Source organism: Notolepis coatsorum (assembly GCF_963971535.1).
Source record: "Notolepis coatsorum genome assembly, chromosome: 15".
NCBI classification, from domain to species: Eukaryota; Metazoa; Chordata; class Actinopteri; order Aulopiformes; family Paralepididae; genus Notolepis; species Notolepis coatsorum.
This window is the reverse complement of record NC_140179.1, coordinates 100,052,501-100,074,027: the sequence shown is the minus strand read 5'-3', so window position 1 is coordinate 100,074,027 and position 21,527 is coordinate 100,052,501.

The following is a 21,527-nucleotide window of genomic DNA, read 5'->3' as shown; positions in this document are numbered from 1 at the left end:
AGTGCGTCTGGATGCGCGTCTGGATGCGCGTCTGGAGTGAAGAGCGCGTCTGGCTTGGAGGTCTGGATGCGCGTCTGGAGTGCGTCTGGATGCGCGTCTGGATGCGCGTCTGGAGTGAAGAGCGCGTCTGGCTCGGAGGTCTGGATGCGCGTCTGGAGTGCGTCTGGATGCGCGTCTGGATGCGCGTCTGGAGTGAAGAGCGCGTCTGGCTCGGAGGTCTGGATGCGCGTCTGGAGTGCGTCTGGATGCGCGTCTGGATGCGCGTCTGGAGTGAAGAGCGCGTCTGGCTCGGAGGTCTGGATGCGCGTCTGGAGTGCGTCTGGATGCGCGTCTGGAGTGGAACACTGGAATACCTCCCGTAGAGGATTAGAAAGCGCAGTACAGTGTCTCCCTCCAGGCAAACGGCGACAGGTGGCGAAGGCTTGAGCGCATCTCACGCCGGAGATAAAACAGCATACAGACAGAAACAGAAACTCCCGTAGGAGCCTACAGACAGAGAACCTCCCGAAGGAGTTTGGTGATAGAGATATGATACGGAACGACCCGACCCGGACTGAGGGGAAGAGCGAGGTATTTAAAGCCCCACAGGGGCGCTAATTAGAATACACATCAGGTGCGTGATGGTAATTGATACTTGAACTAGAAGAGTGTGTTCGGCAAGAACCAATCAAACAGATACTGACAGATAGTCCAAGGGTGTGGCTGCTGAAGAGCAGGCGACAGTAAATGAACGCGAGGGTGGGGGCTGGAGAAGTGAGGAGACAGGGAATTAAAGTACAGGGAACAGGAATTAAAGGTCCAGGGAAGAGGCGAACCTCACACGCTGTCTCCAAAAAAATTAAGTAATCTTGGAGTATCACTTGAAAACAGAAAGAAGTGACTCATAACTTGACATCTGTGAAAAAAAGTTTTTTTTTTCTTTCCATAATGTATTCAAAACTAATTCAAGAACCATTTTTGCTCACAGGCTGGTTATAAAATCTTCAGAGGGGGAGAAAAGAACATACATGAATACTTCCGCCTCCGACTTCCACCCCCTGAGAAAAAGGAGAGAATAATGCAATATGTATTTGGTTTTGTGCGGATATAGAGCAGCTTGTCACGTTGGATACCATCATCCTCAGCCGTCTTGAAACATAATGAAATTAGAGCCCATCTGTTTCTCTCCCCCCGAGCAAGCTGCCATATTTAACAATACATACTGTCTCTGAGCAGGGATGTCAGGACTTATCGAAACACAGAGGTCATGAGTCGTAGCGCCTCTAGGCTCTAAGATTTTCCAAGACTTTAGTATAAATATATGCAGAGATCTAGGAGATCTACGAGAGACGGAGTTGCATTGCAATCTGTTTCTTTATGAAGCCATAATTAGAGACTGTAAAAATTATATTACTTCTTTATTGGAATGGATCACTTGACCCCCCGTCATCGTAATACGTGGCCCAGTGATTGGCTGAACTTGGTAGATCTGCTTTTGGCTTCTTTGCCCCCTACTTCATGGAATACCCTGCAGGAAACTCTGAAACTAGACATTCTAGTGTCTATGTGTCGGTTTAGAATCTATATGACCAATCAGGTCACCACAATATGTAATTGTTTCATCTGTTTTTGAAATGTGCTCTTAACTCATTCAGCGCCAGCGATTATCCCCATCCCTGTAGTCAATGGGCCACGCTTTAAAAGATAGGCATTTTCACTGTGCGTCGCGATGTTTGCAGAGCTATATCTATATTCTATATTATAGCTATGGAGACAATACTATGGCTCTTTTGACAGTCACTATCTTTCATCCAACATGTAAAAAATAGTTAATTTTTTCATGTATATGTTTGCGTGTTATCCCGTGGTGAATATTGTATAGTTTCAGAATGATCCGGGCTAATTCCTGGAAGCTGAGTTATGGAGCGCTATGTGCAGTTTGCGAAAGTCGTTCGCGTTGCTTGCCTGGACACGATATTATTTCCAAATCAAAGGTATATAATAGGTATTATGTTTCATCATGAAGGCATCAAAGGGGGGGGGGGTCATTTTGTGATGCTCTGATCGTCAACAAGGGGCATACGTTTTGAATACTACATACGTTGTGAAATCATGGTAGTGTAGTGGGTGCTATGGACATAATTCACCATTAGATTGTTTTGATGTATTGATGGGGCACTGTCACTTTAATGAGGTTGGTTTTGGGGGTTGGGCTTAGAGAAGACGCGCTGGTGGAATGTCATTCATAAAATGTTTTGGTGACGAGGAGCTGTCAGAGTTTAGCACGGCATAGATCTGACAGCTGTCACTTGTGCTAAGAAGATAATAAATGACACACTACTTGGTGTTGTCGCAAGATAGAAATTGTGCATCTCTCCTTTCCGACGATTTCTACATTGGTGACCCTGTTATACGTTTTGAAGACGCTTCCGCGGCAACATGTCTACGAACGCAGTTTCACTGAAATTACCTGAGTTCTGGGAGTCATCAGCCTTGGCATGGTTTGCGCAAACGGAGGCACAGTTCGAGCTGCGTGAGATTACCTCGGATACCACAAGATATTATTATGTGGTGTCAGCCCTGGGAAGTTCGACAGCCAGCAGAGTGGTGAGCCTCCTAAAGAACCCTCCGGCTCGAGATAAATATCTCACAATCAAGTCTCATCTGTTAAAGACATTCGAACTTTCCGATACCGAGCGGGCCAGCCGGTTGTTTTCTTTGCAAGGGCTCGGTGATAGCAAGCCATCGGAGCTCATGGATAGGATGCTGGATTTATTGGGAGAGCACAAGCCTGATTTCCTTTTCATGCAACTTTTCCTGCGTCAGCTGCCTTCTCCGGTTCGGGCCGCTCTGGCCAACACCACTATAGACGATTGCCGCGCTCTGGCCGAGGAGGCTGATACGTTTTTTTTGGCTGGTCAACAGCACTGTGCAGCGGCAGTTTTCCCAACCCAAGCCTTTGTTTCACCGCCGGGAGACTGGAACTTCACCGCCGCAGCGACAGCCCCTCGCCAGCAGCGTGACGCGAACGCGGGGCTGTGTTATTATCATGCACGGTTTGGACCTAAAGCCAAGCAGTGCCGCCCGCCGTGCAGCTTCAGTGGGCCGGGAAATGCCCGGGCCGGCGCTCGTTAGTGGCCATGAGCGTCGGTCAGGCTGGCAGGCTACTGTTTGTCCAGGACACCATCTCCGGGCGGCGTTTCATGTGCGACACGGGCGCGCAGAGGAGCGTCTTGCCGGCTTCTAGAGTGGACATCCTATCCGGCGGACACCGACCCCCCAACGGAGGCCGCCAACGGCACCCCCATCCGCACATACGGCACCAGGTATGTCGAAATGTGTTTTAGTGGCCAACGGTTTGGCTGGGACTTTATCACAGCTAATGTAGCCGTCCCTCTTCTAGGCGCTGATTTTTTGTGTGATTATGGACTGTTAGTGGATGTTAAAAATTGCTGCTTAATTGATGCCATTACGTTCTGCTCTTATGCTGGTGCGCTTGGGGGTGCAGACTCCATCAGACTCTCTAGCATGCTCTCCGCCGCAGATGAGTTTCAACACCTTCTCGCCGAGTTCCCGGGCCTCACGCGGCCCACGTTCTCATCATCTACAGCCAAGCATGGAGTGGAACATCATATCGCCACGACCGGCCCTCCAGTCTATGCCCGGGCTCGGCGCCTCGACCCGGTCAAGCTCAGCATTGCCAAGGCAGAGTTCGAGAACATGGAACGCCTCGGCATTGTCCGTCGCTCCGACAGCCCATGGGCCTCCCCCCTCCACATTGTCCCCAAGCCGGGAGGCGGGTGGCGCCCGTGTGGGGATTACCGCCGGCTCAACGATGCTATGACGCCGGACCGGTACCCAGTCCCGCACATTCAGGACTTTTCTGCCCGCCTTTCAGGGAAATTAATGTTTTCCAAGGTGGACCTTGTGCGTGGGTATCATCAGGTGCCCGTCCAACCGCTGGATGTCCCCAAAACAGCAGTCATAACTCCATTTGGACTATTTGAGTTTCTGCGCATGCCATTCGGCCTCAAAAACGCTGCACAAACGTTCCAGCGCCTTATGGACTCTGTGCTACGAGACTTGGATTTTATTTTTGTATATTTGGATGATATCCTCATAGCCAGCGCCTCTAAGGCTGAGCACATGTCCCACCTCAGGATGCTTTTTGAGCGGCTAAATGAGCATGGACTGATAATCAACCCGGCCAAATGCCAGTTTGAGCGGTCGACCATTGACTTCCTGGGGCACAGAGTCACTAAAGAGGGAGCGGTCCCTCTTCCCATGAAGGTGGAAGCGGTGATGAATTTTCCCCGGCCGCCCACGGTTAGGTCACTGCAGGAGTTTCTCGGAATGATCAACTTTTATCACCGCTTTATTCCCCAGGCGGCTCGGATTATGCGGCCGTTGTATGAGGCCCTTAGGGGTAAAGCGCCAAAACATGCGGTCGACTGGTCTGCAGAGAGAGACAAAGCTTTTCTGGATGCCAAGGCTGCCCTAGCCAACGCCACCATGCTGGCACATCCTTCCTTTAAGGCCCCAATCTCCATCACCACCGACGCCTCAGATTTTGCCGTGGGCGCAGTGTTTGAACAGTGGGTAGGCGGGGCTTGCCAGCCGCTCGCTTTTTTCAGCCGCCAGTTAAGCCCCAGCGAGCGGAGGTATAGCACCTTCGATCGGGAGCTCCTCGGCCTCTACCTTGCCATCCGCCATTTTCGTTTCCTGCTGGAGGCTCGCCAGTTCACGGCCTTCGTGGATCACAAGCCGCTGACGTTCGCCATGGCCAAGGTGTCTGAGCCATGGTCCGCCCGTCAACAGCGACAGCTCTCATATGTCTCAGAGTTCACTACTGACATTCAACATGTGGCAGGTAAAGCAAACCTTGTCGCAGACTGCCTCTCCCGGGCTGTAGTGAGCGCCATCCACTTGGGGCTGGATTACACCGGTATGGCGGCGGACCAGGCTACCGACCCTGAAGTGCAAGATTTCAGGTCAGCCACCTCAAGCCTGCGGTTAGAGGATGTGGTTTTTGACAGCGCTGGCACCACACTCCTGTGTGATGTCTCTATGGGACAGGCCCGCCCCATCGTTCCCACAGGATGGAGGCTGCGTGTTTATGACACTGTTCACGGCCTCTCCCACCCGGGAAAGAAACCTACGCAGAGGCTAGTGTCCGCCAAGTTTGTCTGGCCTGGGCTTAGAAAAGATGTAAGAGACTGGGCTGACTCCTGTTTGGAGTGCCAGCGCGCTAAAGTGTACCGTCACACCAAGGCCCCCCTGCAGCACTTCCCTGTACCTGAAAGGAGGTTCGACCATGTGAACGTTGACCTAGTGGGCCCCCTGCCCCCCTCACACGGCTTCAGTTACCTCTTTACTATGGTAGACAGGACTACCCGTTGGCCAGAGGCAGTTCCACTGTCAGGCACGACGTCCGCCGAGGTGGCCAGAGCCTTTATTGGAACCTGGGTCGCCCGGTTTGGCACTCCAGCCGACCTCTCTTCAGACCGGGGCCCACAGTTCACGTCCGAGCTCTGGAACACGGTCGCCAAGAGCCTGGGCGTGAAGCTACACCGGACTACGTCATACCACCCGCAGGCCAATGGGTTATGCGAGCGCTTTCACCGCTCAATGAAAGCAGCACTTCGGCCAGCCTTACTGACAGCGGCTGGGTCGACCGGCTCCCGTGGGTCATGCTTGGTCTCAGGACGGCCCCCAAGGAAGACCTTCAGACCTCCTCGGCTGAGCTGGTTTACGGTCAGCCTCTGCGGGTGCCAGGGGATTTCATCCCTAACATTACTGCCCCCTGGTGTGCAGCCCAGCAGCGGACAGCACTTCTGGAGAAGGCTAAGGTATTCACGCCGGTCCCCACCTCACAGTCTGCAGTCAGCGGAATATGTTTTCATCCGTCACGATGCCCACCGGGACCCCTTGAAACCTCCATACGACGGTCCGTTCCGTGTCCAGGAGGCTGGAGACAAGTACTTTGTGGTGGACATGGGCGGGAAGCTGGAACACATTTCCATAGACCGCCTTAAACCGGCTCATGTGGACTTGGGCAAACCTGTTGGACTGGCCCAGCCCCCACGGCGGGGACGACCCCCTACCTTGCCCAGTCTTCCGAGTAAGGCCCACGAGACCCCCTCGCCACCTATCCTGTGCCCGAGTGGCCGTAGGGCCCTTAAGGTTTTCCCTACAGCGGTGCCGGCCACTACAGGGGTCAGGCGGAGCCGTTATGGCAGGGTTCTCCGCCCTCCTGTTCATTGACTTCTTTTGTTATGATGAATTCTGGGGGGACGTATGTAGTGGGTGCTATGGACATAATTCACCATTAGATTGTTTTGATGTATTGATGGGGCACTGTCACTTTAATGAGGTTGGTTTTGGGGGTTGGGCTTAGAGAAGACGCGCTGGTGGAATGTCATTCATAAAATGTTTTGGTGACGAGGAGCTGTCAGAGTTTAGCACGGCATAGATCTGACAGCTGTCACTTGTGCTAAGAAGATAATAAATGACACACTACTTGGTGTTGTCGCAAGATAGAAATTGTGCGTCTCTCCTTTCCGACGATTTCTACAGTAGGATCAAAGTAGGATTGATGTCATATAACCCTTACCTTTTATATTCCAATTGTCTGATTGCGATTTCCAGTATTGATGTCCATCGGGTCCCTGACATGAAATGGCACAAAATATGCATCAAGTGTGCTGGACGCGTTCCAAGTTGCTCGAATGAAGCGTTTCATTTGCCGGGGTCCAAATTCTCCAACCGGATCATATAAAATGTAACACAGTGTGAAATAAGGTTTCAAAGGGTAGGTGATACTGCCACCTAGCAGGATTCGGCCGGCATTGCACTCGAGGTCTCAGAATGAGTTCCAATGATAACACAGAGGTCCGTGAGAGTTTATAGAATATTAAAATAAAAAATAAAAATTAATATGAAAACCGGGTATGGTGCTCAACCGCTGTCGAGAAATGTCGGGTATGGCGCAGAAAGTGTTAATTGTTCTGATTATCTGATGTTTCTGTATGTATTAATGCACTTGTGAATGTAACATCTTGAAGACACTGTAAACAAGTTACTAACAACTTAACAAGTTACTAACAAGTTAACTAACTACAGTGTGTTACGGTTTGGTAGGTGTGTTGGACCCAGGTGCAGTGCAGAACAGATGATAGGCAGGTGTTGGTTTTCAAACAATGAGCTATTCTTTTATTTGAGTAGGTCAATGAACACGCATACAATGACGGATAAACAAAAGGGGAGAAATCTCCGTCTCAAAACATGTTAAATGATTCTCACAATACATAAAGTAATCTACACAGTAAACTGGGGAAAATAAAGGGGAGAAAGCAAGGTCTCCAAAACACGTTAAATGATTAACACGTCAAACGGCGGAGCTGCATACACACACAGTAAGATACACTTTCAATAACAAATTCAAACGGCAATCGAAATAACATGACAACTAGAAATACATAGCAAACATACTTATCCTCCGTGGCAAGGAGCGATAAGGCTTACACAGGTAGTGTCACATCCCACCGGACTCTGCTCACTTCCCTTCACCTTCTCATGGACAATTCCCCTCTCATCTTCCTCCATTCTGTCCTCCTCATCATCCTCCATTCACTCATGGATTCCCTCTGCCTCCATCTGCTGGACAATTCCCCTCATTACCCCTTGGACTCTTCATACATTTATGTAGTATCATGTTAAGTGTCCGTGCCTGTCTGTTGTCTTTTGTGCTTCCTTGTCGGGTGTTGTTGTCCTGTCTGGTTTAAGTTAGTTCTTGTCTTGTGTATTATGTTCCCTGTGGGTTTAGTCTGTCTGGTGTTTCTGTCACTTTAGTCTGTTACTCTGTTCCCCCTCCCAGGTGTGTCTCATTTGCAATCAGCCCTCATGTGTCAATTAACCCTTGTATATATTTTAGTCTGCCCTGCCTTCCGGGCGTGTTAACAGGTTCAGTGCCAGAGGTCGCTATGGGCGTGTGCCAGCGCTCTGTTCAATGGGGATACATTCCGGTGTTTGCAGTGCTAAACCTATATTAAATATTATAGCTATGTGTTACAGACCCTGTCCTTATGTATATATATAGAGGGAGTTATGTATATTATCTGTTGTGTATATAGGCATGTTTTGTTTGTTGTTGTCTTTTGTCTCCCTCTTGTGTCTACATATCCCCATTCTCAGATGTCTCCCAGTTCCAGCACCACCAGCAGCAGCTGGTCAATCAGGATCTCACTCCAGCAACAGCGAGATGCTTCCACCTGCAGAATCACGTCTCCAGCAGGCTGAGGACAGCCGCAGGCTGAGGATACCGCAGGCTGAGGACGCTCGCTTCCATTGGCTGATTTGGGTCACGTGACCGTCCCACCCAATGGCTGAATTGGAGTGTTGCACTGCGGGCATTGGCTGATTTGGGTCACGTGATTTGGAGCGGCGGAAAGGAACCAAAAAATAATAATAATAAACACTGAACAGACGTAGACAAAATGGGGGCATCTTTGGACACCCCTGCGGCTTGTCCTTTGTGTAGTTATGCATATCGGGACCCGATCACGTTGAAGTGCAAGCATCGTTTCTGCAAGTTTCTGGAGTGACTTCGCGACCGGTCCGTTTTATTGTCCCGAGTGGCGGTGCAACACCTCGTACAAGATTGATTGATTGATTGATTGATTGATTGATTGAAAAGTTTATTAACAGATTGCAGAATGGGTACAGTACAGTACAGCTCAATACATACAATTGTTAAGAGGATGCAGACCTGAGAAAGACTGATGAATGAATTGAAAATGGGGGACCCTGTAAACAAGACGAAAGTATTTCTCTGGGCTGCATCCCCTTAACAATTGTGTATTGAGCTGTACTGTACTGTACCCATTGATTGATTGATTGAAAAGTTTATTAACAGATTGCAGAATGGGTACAGTACAGTACAGCTCAACAATACACAGACCAGAGAAAGACTTTCGTCTTGTTTACATCAGGGTCCCCCATTTTCAATTCATCATAAATGTACAGTTCCCTCCCCCTTGTATATATATTTACTGTATGTCACAAATGTAACAGTACTGCATGGTCTGCATCCCCTTAACAATTGTGTGTATTGCGCTGTACTGCATTCTGCAATCTGTTAATAAAGTTTTCAATCAATCAATCAATCAATCCGGGCCTGTGACGTCACTGTACCCATTCTGCAATCTGTTAATAAAGTTTTCAATCAATCAATTAATCAATCAATCAATCAATCCGGGCCTGTGACATCACTGTACCCATTCTGCAATCTGTTAATAAAGTTTTCAATCAATCAATCAATCAATCAAACAATCAATCAATCAATTGGTCACTGTACCCATTCTACAATCTGTTAATAAAGTTATCTATCAATCAATCAATCAATCAATCAATCAATCCGGGCCTGTGACGTCACTGTACCCATTCTGCAATCTGTTAATAAAGTTTTCAATCAATCAATCAATCAATCCAGGCCTGTGACGTCACTGTACCCATTCTGCAATCTGTTAATAAAGTTTTCAATCAATCAATCAATCAATCAATCCGGGCCTGTGACGTCACTGTACCCATTCTGCAATCTGTTAATAAAGTTTTCAATCAATCAATCAATCAATCAATCAAACAATCAATCAATCAATCGGTCACTGTACCCATTCTACAATCTGTTAATAAAGTTTTCAATCAATCAATCAGGGCCTGTGGCGGTCACGTGTACCCATTCTGCAATCTGTTAATAAAGTTTTCAATCAATCAATCAATCAATCCCGCAGTGCAACGTGACCCAAATCAGCCAATGCCCGCAGTGCAACACTCCAATTCAGCCATTGGGTGGGACGGTCACGTGACCCAAATCAGCCAATGGAAGCGAGCGTCCTCAGCCTGCGGTATCCTCAGCCTGCGGCTGTCCTCAGCCTGCTGGAGACGTGGTTCTGCAGGTGGATAGTATTGGCAACAGCAGCAGTGCAACAGCAGCTGTTGCTGATCTGCAATCAAGCTCTACACCCCTCCATATATCCTAGACCAGGGGTCGGGAACCTATGGCTTGCGAGCCATATATGGCTCTTCTGGTGACAGCATATGGCTCCCAGAATTTTGAGTAAATTTTTATTTTATTTTTTTTAATACTTGTGATATTTCTTAATAATACTGTGTCATTTAAAAGTAAACAGAAATTAGTTTTGAAGATACAGCTAATAGTATCTGTAGCTGAAGATATAGCGAGCAGAGCTGGCGAGGGAACACAAGTGGACAGAAATTAAAAATCTTCAACCTGAAGACCAGCTGATTCTTAAAACTTGGAACGAGCTTCCTGTGACATACCACACAATGCAGCGTGAGTATTGCCGTATATTGACCATGTTTGGCTCTACATATGCATGTGGGCAGTCATTCTTGCATATGAGGAACATTAAGACCAACCTACAGTTACAGCATTGCAAATTGAGGTCCCTCCTACCGCCGTTTCAACGCCCTCTGCCGCCCGTTAACGGCTCTCGTCAAATGGTTTTATTAGGGTGGGTGCGGTTTCTGTTTTGTGCCGCCAGGAGGCGCAAAGTCAAGTTGGAATTATATCCATCCAGCTCCCGCCCCTACTCTGCCTCATGTTTACAAAATCAGCTGTTTAGCCATTAGTCATTAGCTATTAAACTAGCGTTAGAGTCGAGGAAAAGCAATTGATGCTTTGGATCTAATGAACGAGGGCATATTGGACTTTGTTACAGCTGTACTCAAATGTAACTGGCCCGTCGATTATTGTGACCAGGCTGTCCTGTGGATTTCAGCTGTCGCTGTACTGAATTTACTGGTAAGCTAACTTCGGTTTAACGTTAGTTTGTTTACTACAGTTATGTAGTCAACTAAGGTAACGTTACAGTAGCAACTGCTCAAATAAAGCTGTATCCAGATTGCTGTCAAGTTAACGTTATGGTCTCTCGAAAATTTAATGCGACCTCAAGGCTTTTCAACACTGGCCGCGTAATATTAGTTAACGTTAACGAAAATGGGGGACCCTGATGTAAACAAGACTAAAGTCTTTCTCTGGTCTGTGCATCCCCTTAACAATTGTGTGTATTGAGCTGTACTGTATTGTACTCATTCTGCAATCTGTTAATGACATTTACATATCTGTAGATACTATATCTATATCTGTACATCCCTTACCTACTCTTACTAGTTACGCTGCTGGCCAGTATGACTTACTACCATAGTGTCTTCTTTATATCTATATCATTTTCCATACCCAGTTCTCTTCTCTAATGGCTATTTTCTTTTTATGTTGCAGATACCTGTCAAACTGGAGACTATTTCCACTCCATCGCCATCAGCTACAGAGTGGGGTTTTGAGCTACTACTTAAAGGCACTGGGTCCTATGTACAATATATAGTTTTACTGCTATGCCCCTATGCTATAATTGCTATTACTAACTATATTATGCATTAATCACAACAAGTTATTTTCTTAAAGTGTCCTTTGTGTTTAAAGTGACCTATGGTGTGAGCGAGTGCACTGTGTGTTCATGTGTTTTTAAGTTACTGTAGACCCACATTAAAGTCAAGATTACTATTTGGATGGTATCTGTGTCAATGATTCCATTCAACCAAAGTGAGTATCACTGTATTATACTACAACTCTATACATACATCTGAGTAGTGATTAGCACTATTACTCAGTAGTACTAATTTATATATTTTACACAGTTTAATCACCTGTTCATTGTATATCACTATTGCACTTTACTGTTACATTTGCACTCTCAAAATTAGATTAGATTCAAATGTACAGCACACCATATACTGCTATAGTGGAATATACTATTCATAAATCATATACCATAATGTATACCATCTTGTTGCGCGCTCCTGGCCACCGCAGTGTCATGATTAATTGAAAATGGGGGACCCTGATGTAAACAAGACGAAAGTCTTTCTCTGGTCTGCATCCCCTTAACAATTGTGTGTATTGAGCTGTACTGTATTGTACCCACTGTATTGAAACACAACATAGCAAGACGTAGCAGACTTTTTTTTATTACATTGGATCTCACAGCTAGGCTACAGATGTAAACTCCTAGTTTTTATCTTTGGCAGCCTAGGGCATGTGCACAAGTTGGTTGTGAGGGGCCTTCAATAATTTTACTATATTTCCAGACAGTGGGACCCTGATGTAAACAAGAACAAGTTACAGGTTGAAAAAGCCCTCAGCTCGGAACTAGGCAAAATCTGCATATGGCTCGCAGACAACAAACTATCATTACACATGGGCAAAACAGAGTCCATTCTCTTCGGTTCAAATAACAAACTCAGCAAGACCGACGGCTTCTCGGTTACAGTGGGTGACAATATTATCACAAGGAAAGATGAAATTACCTACCTGGGTTCCATCCTAGAGGCTAATCTTTCCTGTGACAAAATGGCATCCAATGTAATAAAAAAAAGTCAACCAACGAACGCGATTCTTGTACCGGATCTCCTCTCTGGTAAACAAGAATACCCTGAAGACTCTAGCAGGAGCACTCATTCAAGGGTACTACGACTATGCTTGCACCTCATGGTACCAAAGCACCTCAAAGGCACTAAAAAACAAATTACAAACATCTCAAAACAAGCTAGTCAGACTACTACTTGACCTGACTCCTAGAACCCACCTCACCCCTGCCCACTTTGACAACCTAGGATGGCTTAGAGTAGACGACAGAGTACAGCAACTTGCAATGGGCCTGGTCTACAAGATACACTACGCGACCAAGGTACCCATGTACATGTCAAAATACTTCCCAAAGGTCAGTGAATACCACGATCACAACACCAGAGGGAGCTCCACAAATCATGTAAAACCCAGATTCGGCTCAAACAAGGGACTAAACACGTTTCGCAATTATGCCACATCAATGTGGAACGCCCTACCTAAAGCTGTAAAGGAATGTGAATCGCTACCCACTTTCAAAAACACTCTCAAAAAACACCTACGTGAGACTGCAATTCGAAACTGGCCCCTACAAATGTCCTAACCTAGTTGTACAGTAAATGACCAAGTAAGGCTTTGTCAATATTCCAATGCACAGTGTAAAATGTGTGTGTGTCCCCTACCCAACCCCCCCCCCCACCTCCAATGTACAGCCCTCACCCAACCCACCCAACCAACCTCCTCCAATGTACAGTTTCTACGCCAAATGTATATACACTCCTTTTCTGGACACTTTTGTATCACAAACAGTACTGTATTTGCAAATCTGATATGTCATAAATGTATAGATGTAGCAGTACTGTCTATTTGATTTGATTTTGATTAACAGGGGCATCAAAGACCTGCACCGGCTCATCACTGAACCTACAGTAGTCAGAGTAAAATAGAATAGTGCAGTGCAGTGCAATAAAATAGTAGAATAGAATAGATAAAAAAAAAATTACAGTGAAAGAGATACAGACAAATAGCTAGCTAGTCTATTGATAGTTATGTACAGTACATTCATCACAAAACACTCTATATTTTTTTATAGTTTTATTCACATTGCAGAATGGGTACACTAGTCAATACACACAATTGTTAAGGGGATGCAGACCAGAGAAAATACGTTTGTCTTGTGTTGTGTCCTACTGTTACACAGTGTCTGAAGCATGCAGTTACAGATACCTGTATCACTGTACATATTAATACTATATCTATATCTGTACATATCTCTTACCTACTCTTACTAGTTACGCTGCTGGCCAGTATGACTTACTACCATAGTGTCTTTATACCTGTATCACTGTACATATTAATACTATATTTATATCTGTACATATCTCTTACCTACTCTTACTAGTTACGCTGCTGGCCAGTATGACTTACTACCATATAGTGTCTTTATACCTGTATCACTGTACATATTAATACTATCTATATCTGTACACACAAGAAGCATGAATACAGGAAGGGATGCCATGATGCCATGATGTGTGAAAATGCTATGAACAACCTAAACAAAGAATAGTCAATTGAAATGGATCCACTCAAAATGTGAGAATAATTAAATCACAACAGAGTTCTTCCTGGGATCCTCTGTCCGTGGCGTTCGTAAACGCTCATTGATCCGATCACGAACTGCTCCATACTCAAAAACACTATAGCGGCGTTTAACCATAGCGAGCAACGACTGTCGTAGGTTGAGAGGTAAGGCAGACTTTCCCTGTAGGCCGCTCCAATTAACCTTCTGAGCCCACAGTTGGTATGTTGGAAAGTCAATTAGCAACATGAACATTCGAGCTGCATAGTCATCGGCTCGATTGCCGGCTTTGCTAGACATTTCGTACGACCTTTGCTCGTCTTCTGCTGAAATGGTTTGCAGTTGTATGTCAGGCAAAAGTTCACCATTTGTCGGCCTCTTTCGTTTAGCCACTGGCTGGGGGTTTTTGAACGGTTCTGGGGTTTTGAACGGTTCTGGGGTTTTGAACGGGGACACCGACAAGCTTATGGTAACCCCTTCAACCGCTGCAGGCGTGGCGGCTTTGAGTGGCGACGGCGACAGCGTCAAGCTTATGGTAACCCCTTCATCAGCTGCTGCAGGCGTGGCGGCTTCGAACGGAGACGGAGAACCTTCATCTCTTTCAGATGTGAATAGCTGGCGGTGAAAAGCCCGAGCAGTGACAGAGGGTTCGACTAGCCTTGGTCTGTTTAGTTGGTTGCGTAGCTGTCTAAGCTGTGTGGCGTGCAGCTGTTCTGTAGCCTCATGTCGTCTCTCCAGCGTAGCACGACCTTGCTCTGTGGCCTGAAGTTGTGTACGCAGTATGGCCAAGTCTTTCTCTGTCGCCTCATGCCGTTTCTCCAGCGTAGCACGACCTTGCTCTGTGGCCTGAAGTTGTTGCTCTGTGGCCTGATGTTGTGTACGCAGTATGGCCAAGTCTTTCTCCGTCGCCTCACGGCGTTCCTCGAGCTTGGCAAAGTATGTTTTGACTATCGTCATGACGATTTCATTACACCACTCCGTCATGGTTTTTTCTGCATCTGCTGGTGTTGGTCCAACGACATTGGACTGTGGTGTCAACACGCTTGAAACTGCAGCCTGCACAGGGAAAAAAAGGGATGCAAAATAAATTATTATTATTATATATAGTAGTAGTGGAATGGCGAGGATTGCAAAGCAGGTTAGATTGATTGGCATAGGGACATATAGGTATTTAGTACTGATACATTTGTGACATAAACGGTATTCCAATATACAGTACTGTTACTGTGTGTTGGGTCTTGGGATGCAGACCAGAGAGACTTTCGTCTTGTTTACATCAGGGTCCCCCATTTTCAATTCATGCAATTCATGCGATAACATTAGAGACAACGCTGTGTGTATTAAACAAAGGTGAATAGATGACTGGGCCATTTTGTTTAATGCTTGTTAAGTTGAAAGAGGAACTCTGAGCTAACAGGGTCTGAATCCTGATAGCTCACGTTAGCCAGCTGCTCATGCAATCGGTAATGCTAGCAGAATGAATGGATGTAAACTTTATTTAACATATTGCATATGGGTACAATACAATACGGCTCAATACAAACAATTGTTAAGGGAATGCAGACTGTTGTAGCTTGGACTGGGGTCCTTATAACAATAACTTGACAACACATGGTAGCTGAAGCTATTTGGGACACGGAGCTCTGTCCCAAACACACACACTGTACACAGGAAGGGCACGCAGATGGTAAAACGCATTTATGTGTAGATAGGACATCAAACGTCGTCAAAAACGTATAAAAAAACGCCAGGAATACACTAGTCTAACCATAGCCAAATATGCGCAAATGTTCTACGTTATATGCGTAAATGTCCGATGTCTCAATGTAATAATGTCCGATGTAATACTTACAGCTTTTTTCTTAACCATCCGAATCTTGCTCTTTGGCGGCTGCTTTTCTTTTATTGGCGCTGCCATCACGCACGGCCGATCAACTGTAGATATCTTCGTTTGTTTACTGTAAAAAGTCGTCATTGCATCTGCGACTCAGTAAGAATACTATACTGTAGTGATTACACTGAAAAAAAGTGTATCGCTGTGAAATAAAATGTATTCAGCTGCTTGTCGCCCATTGGCCCAAGCTCACCAACCAACCAACGTACATTGGAAGAGGGTGGGTAGGAGTGTGGGGGGGGGGGTTGGGTAGGAGGGGCCATACCTTGCCATACCAAATATGAATGTAATATCATAACTGTCTATTACTTTTCTTGCAATTGAGCCAATTTTCCTTAGGTACGGTTTTGAGGTGTGTGTTCAACAGAATGTAGTATCAAAAACACATTCACAAAAAGTATGGGTTACTGAATGCTGAACTGCACTATTATAATCACTAAGCCAGACCTTACCTGTGTCCCTGTATCACTTGTCTCTGCTGCCCTTTGATAAAATAATTTCCCTATGTCCATTTTCCTTTTTTTGGGGCATATTTCAGTTAGTCACAGTAAAATCCACCTAGTAAAAGTGAGATAATTGCTTCGTTCATAATGTTGACATTCGAATTATAAATCAACATAAAAAATTGTAATTTTTTTACATTTTTATTTGCCAAGGTATGGCGAGTGCCATACCTTGCCATACCAAATGGACGCCCCTGATTAGAGTAAGTAGCCTGTTATACCGTATCTGATGAGACTCTCTAATACAGATTGGTAGAAAAGTAACAAACATTTTTTATCTACACCATGAACTCTAAGGCGATGTAGAAAGTGCAGTCGTTGTTGTTTTCTCTTTTTATACCGCTCTTTTGTTTGATTTTGTTCTGGATCATCTTTAAGTCTGTCTCTGTATGATTTTGTATGATTTTGACCTTTGGCCTGTTGATTTAGGTGCCATGGTGAAGACACTAGCATAAACAAATACAAAATACTGTCATCTTGATAGTTTTTAATAATAATGTAATCATACTGTGAGATATCTGTTTAAATAACAGGTGGTTTACATAAAATATTTTATTTATTTATAATTTAAAGCAAACAAATAACCCTGTTCAGGAAAGGGACATCATACCTTTCTGAAAAAGTAATTTTCATCTTAATACTGTATCACTTGCCATACCAAATGGACGCCCCTGTTCCCCACCCCCAGTAATCTGTATGCGACTGTACTGTACCAACACCCCCAGATAGACCATTGTCACATTTCCATATGAATTCCCCAAGACCTCAGCTACTCACCTCTGCTCCCCCAAACCTATTAACACCTTATCAAGGAGAGGGGGACAAAAGCGTTTTCTGCTTAGCTAGTCACAGTTTGTTGTAAGCTAATATGCTAACTGAACACAACATCAGAATCATAGGTATTATCAACAACTGTTACAACAGGATAGGAACATCTAAGAAACCATCTAAAAAAAACACTGACAACCTTTATGGTTTCAAACAACATACTTTAACAGTAAGAGGTTTGTTCTTTTAACATGCCTACATCTTCTCCATGAGGGAGCATACTTGTTTCCAGACAGAGGCATTGACAAATACAAAATACTGTCATCTTGATAGTTTTTAATAATAATGTAATCATACTGTGAGATATCTGTTTAAATAATCTAGTGTGTTCAATAGCTAAGTGGGGGGCAATAATATGCAAATAAAAAACTGCATCCAAATATCACAGTTTTCTCCTAATTATAAAATATATATGTGCGAATTGTATGTGTTTCTTTTAAAAACAGGTGGTTTACATAAAATATTTTATTTATTTATAATTTAAAGCAAACAAATAACCCTGTTCAGGAAAGGGACATCATACCTTTCTGAAAAAGTAATTTTCATCTTAATATTGCAATGAAAACATATTTAACAGTAATGTATTATTCTACAACTTCAGTATCTACTATTTATGATAAGACATAAATGGAATGGGAATAGGGGGGAGACACCCCACTAATACTTGTCTACGCCACGAAGCCCCGCCTCAAACCCGTGAATGGCCCGTCTGCATCAGACCAATCAGATCAATCCACTACTGTACTACTGTATATATAAAGTGTTATACTGTAGTTTGTACAGTGTGTTGTGTTGCTGCCCAAAATGACTAAAATTTGCAAACAACACTCGAGAGATGTGCGCAGACTTCGATCTCAAGGCATGTCGACCAAACAAATTCGGCAACACCTTGCATCGGTCGGAATCCATGTTACACAGAACACAGTTTGGACGCATTACAAAAGGAAAGAACCACGACCTCGAGCGCCTCCTAAATTGTCTGAGTAAGTACATGTAGAATGTAAAACGTTAGGTTGGCAATAGTTTAGCGATAGGTTAAAAGTGCATTTATATCATTTTAAGTTTTTATTTTCCACTCGTGTTTTGAGCTACAAAAGGTAACGTTTTTGACAAATATTGAAACGCAGCTACAACAGATTGCAGAAATGGGTACAATACAGTACAGCTCAATACACACAATTGTTAAGGGGATTTCTTGTTTACATCAGGGTCCCCCATTTTCAATTCATCAGGACATATGACATACATGACATACAGATAGTCAGTACTGCTACATCTATACATTTATGACATACCAGATTTGCAAATACAGTATATACATTTGACGTAGAAACTGTACATTGGAGGAGGTTGGGTGGGGGGGGGGGGGTTGGGTACACTGGGATATTGATGCAAACAAATGTTGCAGGGACTTATTATAAACATCATATTGGCGTGACTGTATGCATCAATTAATGTCCTCTTTTTTTTCTTTCTCTATAGCAATGTCATGGTTGCTATTGACAAGATGACCAAGGCACGCGATTGCATGGTTGCAAGACAAGTCCAGAAACAGCTGGATGACGTGTTTGGGGTCCGTGTCGGACTGAGTGCGATACGGGGAGCGCGTAGACGTCTTGGCTGGAAATATGGCCAGACAAAATTCTGGCCAATGATTCGGGAAAAGAATAAAGAATTACGACTTGCACAAGCTCACCTATGGCGTGACACATTTGAAACGTGGCATGACGTCATTTTCACAGACGAAAGCACTGTGTCACTCGAACATTTGGCTAGACAGTGCTTTTCCAAGAAAGGCCATCGAATGGGTAAACCAGCCCCAAAACACCCCTTGAAACTCCATGTTTGGGGCGCGATTTCCAGAGAGGGCCGGGGCCCTCTGGTAATTTTTGATGGGATCATGGACAGATTGTTTTTTGAGGACGCAATAATCAAGGCAGTTGTCAGCCCCTGGATACGTTCAACCTTTGGGACACGCCACAGATTCTTCCAAGACAATGACCCAAAACACACAGCCGCACGACATTGCATTGAAGCAGAGGGAATTAATTGGGTCAAAACACCCGCCGAGTCTCCAGACCTGAATCCCATTGAAATCGTGTGGCATATGTTAAAAGATTTCATTCGCAGAGAGGCGAAACCTCACACAAAGGAGGAATTGGTGGCTGCCATCAACTTTTTTTGGACAAATAAACTCACAATAGACATATGCAACAACCTCATAACTGGTTTGATAAAGGTTTTGCCATTAATTATAGCAAATAATGGAGGTCAAAGCGGAAAATAGAATCATCATCAAGTCATACTGGCCAGCAGCGTAACTAGTAAGAGTAGGTAAGAGATATGTACAGATATAAATATAGTATTAATATGTACAGTGATACAGGTATAAAGACACTATGGTACTGGTAGTAAGTCATACTGGCCAGCAGCGTAACTAGTAAGAGTAGGTAAGAGATATGTACAGATATAGATATAGTATTAATATGTACAGTGATACAGGTATCTGTAACTGCATGCTTCAGACACTGTGTAACAGTAGGACACAACACAAGACAAACGTATTTTCTCTGGTCTGCATCCCCTTAACAATTGTGTGTATTGACTTGTGTACCCATTCTGCAATGTGAATAAAACTATAAAAAAATATAGAGTGTTTTGTGATGAATGTACTGTACATAACTATCAATAGACTAGCTAGCTATTTGTCTGTATCTCTTTCACTGTAATTTTTTTTTATCTATTCTATTCTACTATTTTATTGCACTGCACTGCACTATTCTATTTTACTCTGACTACTGTAGGTTCAGTGATGAGCCGGTGCAGGTCTTTGATGCCCCTGTTAATCAAAATCAAATCAAATAGACAGTACTGCTACATCTATACATTTATGACATATCAGATTTGCAAATACAGTACTGTTTGTGATACAAAAGTGTCCAGAAAAGGAGTGTATATACATTTGGCGTAGAAACTGTACATTGGAGGAGGTTGGTTGGGTGGGTTGGGTGAGGGCTGTACATTGGAGGTGGGGGGGGGGTTGGGTAGGGGACACACACACATTTTACACTGTGCATTGGAATATTGACAAAGCCTTACTTGGTCATTTACTGTACAACTAGGTTAGGACATTTGTAGGGGCCAGTTTCGAATTGCAGTCTCACGTAGGTGTTTTTTGAGAGTGTTTTTGAAAGTGGGTAGCGATTCACATTCCTTTACAGCTTTAGGTAGGGCGTTCCACATTGATGTGGCATAATACAGTGGGTACAATACAGTACAGCTCAATACACACAATTGTTAAGGGGATGGATGCAGACCAGAGAAAGACTTTCGTCTTGTTTACATCAGGGTCCCCCATTTTCAATTAATCATGACACTGCGGTGGCCAGGAGCGCGCAACAAGATGGTATACATTATGGTATATGATTTATGAATAGTATATTCCACTATAGCAGTATATGGTGTGCTGTACATTTGAATCTAATCTAATTTTGAGAGTGCAAATGTAACAGTAAAGTGCAATAGTGATATACAATGAACAGGTGATTAAACTGTGTAAAATATATAAATTAGTACTACTGAGTAATAGTGCTAATCACTACTCAGATGTATGTATAGAGTTGTAGTATAATACAGTGATACTCACTTTGGTTGAATGGAATCATTGACACAGATACCATCCAAATAGTAATCTTGACTTTAATGTGGGTCTACAGTAACTTAAAAACACATGCACACACAGTGCACTCGCTCACACCATAGGTCACTTTAAACACAAAGGACACTTTAAGAAAATAACTTGTTGTGATTAATGCATAATATAGTTAGTAATAGCAATTATAGCATAGGGGCATAGCAGTAAAACTATATATTGTACATAGGACCCAGTGCCTTTAAGTAGTAGCTCAAAACCCCACTCTGTAGCTGATGGCGATGGAGTGGAAATAGTCTCCAGTTTGACAGGTATCTGCAACATAAAAAGAAAATAGCCATTAGAGAAGAGAACTGGGTATGGAAAATGATATAGATATAAAGAAGACACTATGGTAGTAAGTCATACTGGCCAGCAGCGTAACTAGTAAGAGTAGGTAAGGGATGTACAGATATAGATATAGTATCTACAGATATGTAAATGTCATTAACAGATTGCAGAATGAGTACAATACAGTACAGCTCAATACACACAATTGTTAAGGGGATGCACAGACCAGAGAAAGACTTTAGTCTTGTTTACATCAGGGTCCCCCATTTTCGTTAACGTTAACTAATATTACGCAGCCAGTGTTGAAAAGCCTTGAGGTCGCATTAGATTTTCGAGAG